Source organism: Suncus etruscus, chromosome 7, assembly GCF_024139225.1.
Source record: "Suncus etruscus isolate mSunEtr1 chromosome 7, mSunEtr1.pri.cur, whole genome shotgun sequence".
Taxonomy (NCBI): domain Eukaryota; kingdom Metazoa; phylum Chordata; class Mammalia; order Eulipotyphla; family Soricidae; genus Suncus; species Suncus etruscus.
This window is the reverse complement of record NC_064854.1, coordinates 28,831,609-28,837,608: the sequence shown is the minus strand read 5'-3', so window position 1 is coordinate 28,837,608 and position 6,000 is coordinate 28,831,609.

The window sequence follows — 6,000 nt, the reverse complement described above, 5'->3', positions numbered from 1 at the left end:
AAACTGGAGGGGTAGTTCAGGACTGGGGTGCAAAGTGCAGAGAGATCTAAGTGCCAAGCTGGTGTCAGGGCTGTGCCTGCAGCTTGGGGAGCAGGGCTGGCTGTGGGTCTCCCATTTGGGAGAAGAGTGGATTTGGCACTGGGACTACAGAGATGCAGGTGCGACCTCTGTCCCGTCCTATTTGCCCCGAGCAAGCAAAGGTTAGAAGGAACAAAGGAAACACAAGTTTGAATCCTGGGGCAAAGGAGGGGGACAGGAGTGGGAGGGACAGAAGGGTGTGCAGATGAGGGAGGGACAGGAGGGTGTCCAGGTGGAGCCCCTCCATCCAGGTTTGGATCTAGTGCCCCCTAACGACCCTTTTGCAGAACCAGAATAGAAGGGGAACCCGCAATTTTGTTCCCTCGCCCCACTCAGTAGTCAATACCCCTCAGGGAGTAGCGGGCACTGACTCTTTCTCTGGCACGCGACCTCAGGCCCTTCCGTCGAAGTGCGTGCTCTGAGCGTGTGTGTGTGTGTGTGTGTGTGTGTGTGTGTGTGTGTGTGTGTGTGTGTGTGTGTGTGTGTATGTGTGTGTGTGTGTGTGTGTGTGTTCAGGACAGCAGCGTCTTTGTTCTCTGCATCCCTCAGCCCCAGATGTCCCCACACTCAGGTTTGGCTACTCCACAAAAACCACGGCCGCCCCCTCCACCCCTGCTCTTAGCTGCAAATGTCATTGTCATACGGAGGCCCGTGCATGAGCCAGGCCCACATCCCTGAGCCGTGCTCACACACATTCTGGTTGTGGGGCGCCTTGGGGGTGCTGGGCGACTACCACACATGCTTGGTGGAGGTGCGGGAAGTACACAGCTGTGGCACCCGGGGTCTCGGTCCACAAAGCTGCCGGGTCCGCTTTGCTCTTGCACTGACTCTTAAGGTTTCCCAGGCGGGTGCCCTGAGTACACACCCCAAGGTTTCATTTGAATGTATGTGTTGACTGCACCCAGGATGCATCTAGGTGTGTGTGTGTGTGTGTGTGTGTGTGTGTGTGTGTGTGTGTGCGCGCGCGCGCGTGCGTGTGTTTTGTCTATCTGTCTGTCTGTCTGTTCCGAGGGAGCTGAGACTGCTCCTCTATGAAGGCAAAGGCTTTTATCCTGCACTCCTGAGTCCCTGCCTCAATTTCCATGGCTTGTTCACTTGTATCTTTACCACTTCTGACCCCTTCACCCTGAAGGCTGTGGCTGCAATGTTTCCTCCAGGTATTAATAAAATGTCAACACAATTGATTTCCAGGAGGCAGAGAGAAATGGGTGGTGAGCAGGAGAGAGGACAGCCTCTCAGGCACCCATCTCCTGCCAGGGGCCAGAAGGGGATCCCGTCTGGACTTTGTCTTGGGCTGCTCAGGTCGCCAAATCCACCAGTATGGAGGTTGCCGTGTTTCTGAGCACCAGGGCCTGGGTTCACGGGAAAACTTGCTTCCTGCCAGTATCTCCATGTCTGGTCTTTCTTTCATGGAGATGGGAGGAAGGTAGGGACACCCAGTGGTGCCCAGAGCTTATCCTGTCTCTGCTCAGAAGTGACTTCTGGTGGTGGAACTACATGAGGTGCCGGGATGGAAGGAGAGTATGCTTTGCACAAAGCAAGGGACTCAATCCCTAAACTATCTCTCAACCTTCACCCCTATACTTTCTCTCAGTGGAGGTTTTTTTGTTTGTTTTTAAATAAGAACATAATCCCAGCCCTCAGGGCCTCATCCACCTTCATTGAATCTGTCTGCATACTGTCCTTGGCTTTAGCTGAGGTGTTTTGGAGGGGGCCACGGACATCCTTCCTGCTAGAATTCTGCCTTTTTCTTTTTTTTGTTTTTGTTTTTTGTTTTTTGGGTCACACCCAGCAGTGCTCAGGGGTTACATTTTTGTTTGTTTGTTTGTTTTTGGGTCACACCCGGTAGTGCTCAGGGTTTACTCCTGGCTCTGCTCAGAAATCGCCCCTGGCAGGCAAAGTGGACCATATGGGATGCTGGGATTCGAACCACCGTCCTTCTGCATGAAAGGCAAATGCCTTACCTCCATGCTATCTCTCTGGCCAGGGGTTACTTTTGGCTTCTATGCTCAGATCGTTCCTGGAAGGCTTGGGGGACCATATGGGATGCCGGGATTCAAAACACTGACCTCCTGCATGTAAGGCAAACACACTACCTCCATGCTATCTCTCAGGTCCCAGAATTCTGCCTTCTGACACATGGAATCCTACCCTGGGAGTCTTGATTCTGAGCTTGAATGTGGCATTGTCTTCCTCAGTACCTGACAGGGACCATTCAAATGAATGGGGCCTGGTGTCAACGACTGAAACAGGACCTGCGGGACAAAGATGATGCCAGCTGCCTCACAGAGTCCTGGCTGCTCATCGTGTGTGTGTGTGTGTGTGTGTGTGTGTGTGTGTGTGTGTGTGTGTATAGGGGCCGTGGCATCAGCCTCCTGTTAGCTTTTCCCTAAACCGAATTGAAGGTAGTTAAGAGAATTGAGTCACTAGGACTGTCATAGTCACTTAAGGGAAGTTCCAAAAATGGCCACTAAGTGACAGCAAGTGAGCAGGTGAGCTGGGATTGTTGTAGTCACTTAAAGGAAGTTCCAGAAATGGCCACCAGGTAGCAGTAAATGCAAAGAAGTTTCTTAAACAGGGGTCCTGCCAAACCTAACCTTTCAATTTGGGGTGAAGGAATGTCGGGGCCCTCAGGCAGTATCCCCACCTTTGTTTCTACAAACACGGTGATGTACAAACATGGCTTGTAGTAGTTACTGTGATGAAGTGCAGATTTCCAAGGACGAAGGCAGAAATTAGATACTTAAACCAGGCTGGATCCCTTCTACCATTGCAACAATAAAGTATGGGTTCATTGTTTTATCCCCATTAGAGGCAACTGTAGGCCTTTTTTAAGGAGTTTTTTCTTAGTGTCTGAAAGTGATGGCGACCACTTTGGCATTAATGCTCTGGAAAGGTCCCTCCAGCAAGAAGCCAGACACAGAACTGCCTGACCTGCAGGACTTGGGACTGGACAGTTCAAGGGCAGTTCCGCTTCACATAGAAATAAGTTGGACTAAGCTGCCCACTTACTATTCTCTGCTTGGGAACCTTGGGGAAGAGAATTCTGAGAAATGCATAATTCAAGCTGCTACCCCGGTGAAGAGGCCTGGTCCAGAGGGGTGGGTGTGGATATGAAGGGATGCGGGTGGGCAGACCTTGGGGGCCTTTCTACTTAAGCTCCCCTTCTTGGGAGAAAGGGGTTGGATTTCCAGGTAAAGATTCGTAAGTAGCGTACCCCGTTATTGTTTGCTCAGTGTGAACCTCTTTCAAAGAGACAACCAGAAGAGCTCCCTCTAGAGGCAGAGACTGGCAGCCTACAAGTCCCAGGAAGACTCTTGAGCCTTCTCCTCTTACCAGGCCTGGGTTGTTTGTTAATATATATTGATATTATATCAATCATAATGATATATAATTATGATATATAATATATTCTATATAAATATATAATATATATCAATATGATTATATGCTATATTTATAAATATATAAAAATATAAAAATATATATTTTTTCGGGGGCTACAGCCAGGATACTGAGGGGTCATTTCTGGCCCTCTGCTCAGAGTGACCACCAAAGGCCCAGCTTTTATCTCAGATAAAAGTTTATGTTCTGAGTTGCTAAGGAGATTAAAAAAATTTTTTTTTGGTGATGCTCAGGATTCACTCATGGCAGTGCTTGGGGATATAAAAGATAGAATCTAGGTTTGCTTTCATACAAGGCAAGTATGGGAGGCCCGTAATATTTTCACTCTAGCCCCCAAGAGGTTAAATTTTTTGTAGTGTTGGTCTTGGGGGACAGGTCATGTGGCATTGGGGGGCAGTTCTGGGACTACCACAAAAATAGCTTTAATTTTCTGAGACAGCTTTTTGGCATGAAGCTGATTTGGGAGCATAATTTCTTGAGCCTAAAATGTACCTTCTCATTATTTTGTAATCAAACTTTGGCTTGGCAATTAGTCCAAGTAACTTTTGGGGGGAAGGAGGGGTTCCATATGGTGCTCAAGAGAACAGAGGGCCCCAATGGATTATTTTCAGCCAGTGGAAGGGCCTGTGGATGCGCTGCTATAAGCCAGGAGGCAATGTTAGGGGTCTCTAGGGCTGTACTTGATGATGTTTGGGGGGTGGGCAAATCCAGGTCAGATACATGGCAGGCCTGGCAGGCCCTAACTGCTATAGTACCTCCCAGATCCATGCTGTTCTTGTTTTACTGGAAAAAATCCCAGTCACTGAAGCATTGCAGGAAAGCAGTGTCTGAATTGCTATAAATGTGAGATCAAACACCCTCCCTTCCTCATGCAAAGTCCTGTGGCTTGAGTGGTTTTCTCTGGGGTGCACACCACCAGGGCAAAAGTATTAGAAACATATTTTAGCCTCTTATTCATTTTGTTCATGACCTACCTGGTGCTAGGTAACACTGCAGACCAGATGACCAAGGTTGAGTTTCTCTTTGGACTTTCCATTGTAACTCAACAGTTCCTGAACTGATTTTGCTGACTCCTGACCTGGTTTGCTCTTATTTTATCCTTGAGATAGCTCGAATATCACAAGGCCAGCAATGATCTAGATCACTACAATCGCATTTTCTTACTTTCAAATCTCCAGAACTATCAAACCAAGAAAGCTCTAACTGGAGACAATGGAGAGCATATTGACGTTTCTTATCTTACGTGACTGGAAACAGTCAATTGCCACGTCTTACATTTTAAAGTAGTGTGGTACTTCTCTTTGTGATGCATTTTGAAGATATACTCTCTTTTTGGTTTGATGACAACTATTCTTGAACAGCTTGGGATGGGGGGATTGGCTATATAATGTTGATTTTACTCCCCAAGTCTTCTAGGGTCTTCCAACTTCTTTTTTTTTTTTTTTGGTTTTTGGGTCACACCCGGCAGCACTCAGGGGTTACTCCTGGCTCTATGCTCAGAAATCACCCCTGGCAGGCACGGGGGACCATATGGGATGCCGGGATTCGAACTACCGTCCTTCTGCATAAAAGGCAAACGCCTTACCTTCATGCTATCTCTCCAGTCCCAGTCCTCCAACTTCTAATTCAGACTTCCTATCTCTTTTACTATTGGCTACATGTGAATAATTCTTTTTTTTTTTTTTTTTTTGGTTTTTGGGCCACACCCGTTTGACGCTCAGGGGTTACTCCTGGCTATGTGCTCAGAAATCGCCCTGGCTTGGGGGGACCATATGGGACACTGGGGGATCGAACCGCGGTCCTTCCTTGGCTAGCGCTTGCAAGGCAGGCACCTTACCTCCAGCGCCACCGCCCGGCCCCATACATGTGAATAATTCTTACAAATAATTTGAAGAGAATGTCATGAAAAAACAAAAACAAATGAACCAAGGCTGTGGTCAGTGTATTCTTGGAGATGCAGACACATGTTATCACATCCAGTATCAAGAATATTTGTCCTTTTTTTTTTTTTTTTTTTTTGGTTTTTGGGCCACACCCAGCGGTGCTCAGGGGTTACTCCTGGCTGTCTGCTCAGAAATTGCTCCTGGCAGAATATTTGTCCTTTATAGCAGACCTCCAAGAGAAATATTTTGGAAGAAAAAAAAGAATGATAAGCAGCTTTCTGTCATAATTCTTGGGGTCTGTTCATCACCTTGATATTTTTCCATTGTCACTTTTTTACACTTTATTTGGAGAGCTGATAGGGAAACAAGCAGGTCTCATATATGCGAGGCATGAGCTCTTAGCATGAGCCCATGTCCCAGGCCTCTTTTCTTTTGGAAATAAAGATATAGATGCTAATTTTAGCAGTTTCTGCTAATATTGTTTTTATTGTGGGACATACCCAGGGGTACCTACTGGGCCATGTGATAGCATTGTCAGACCTAGGAGCTGTACATGAGTTCTGACAAAGCTTCGAGTATTTTCTATGCCTCATGTATTTTTCTCTGAAAATAATTTTTTAATTGAGAACTCAAA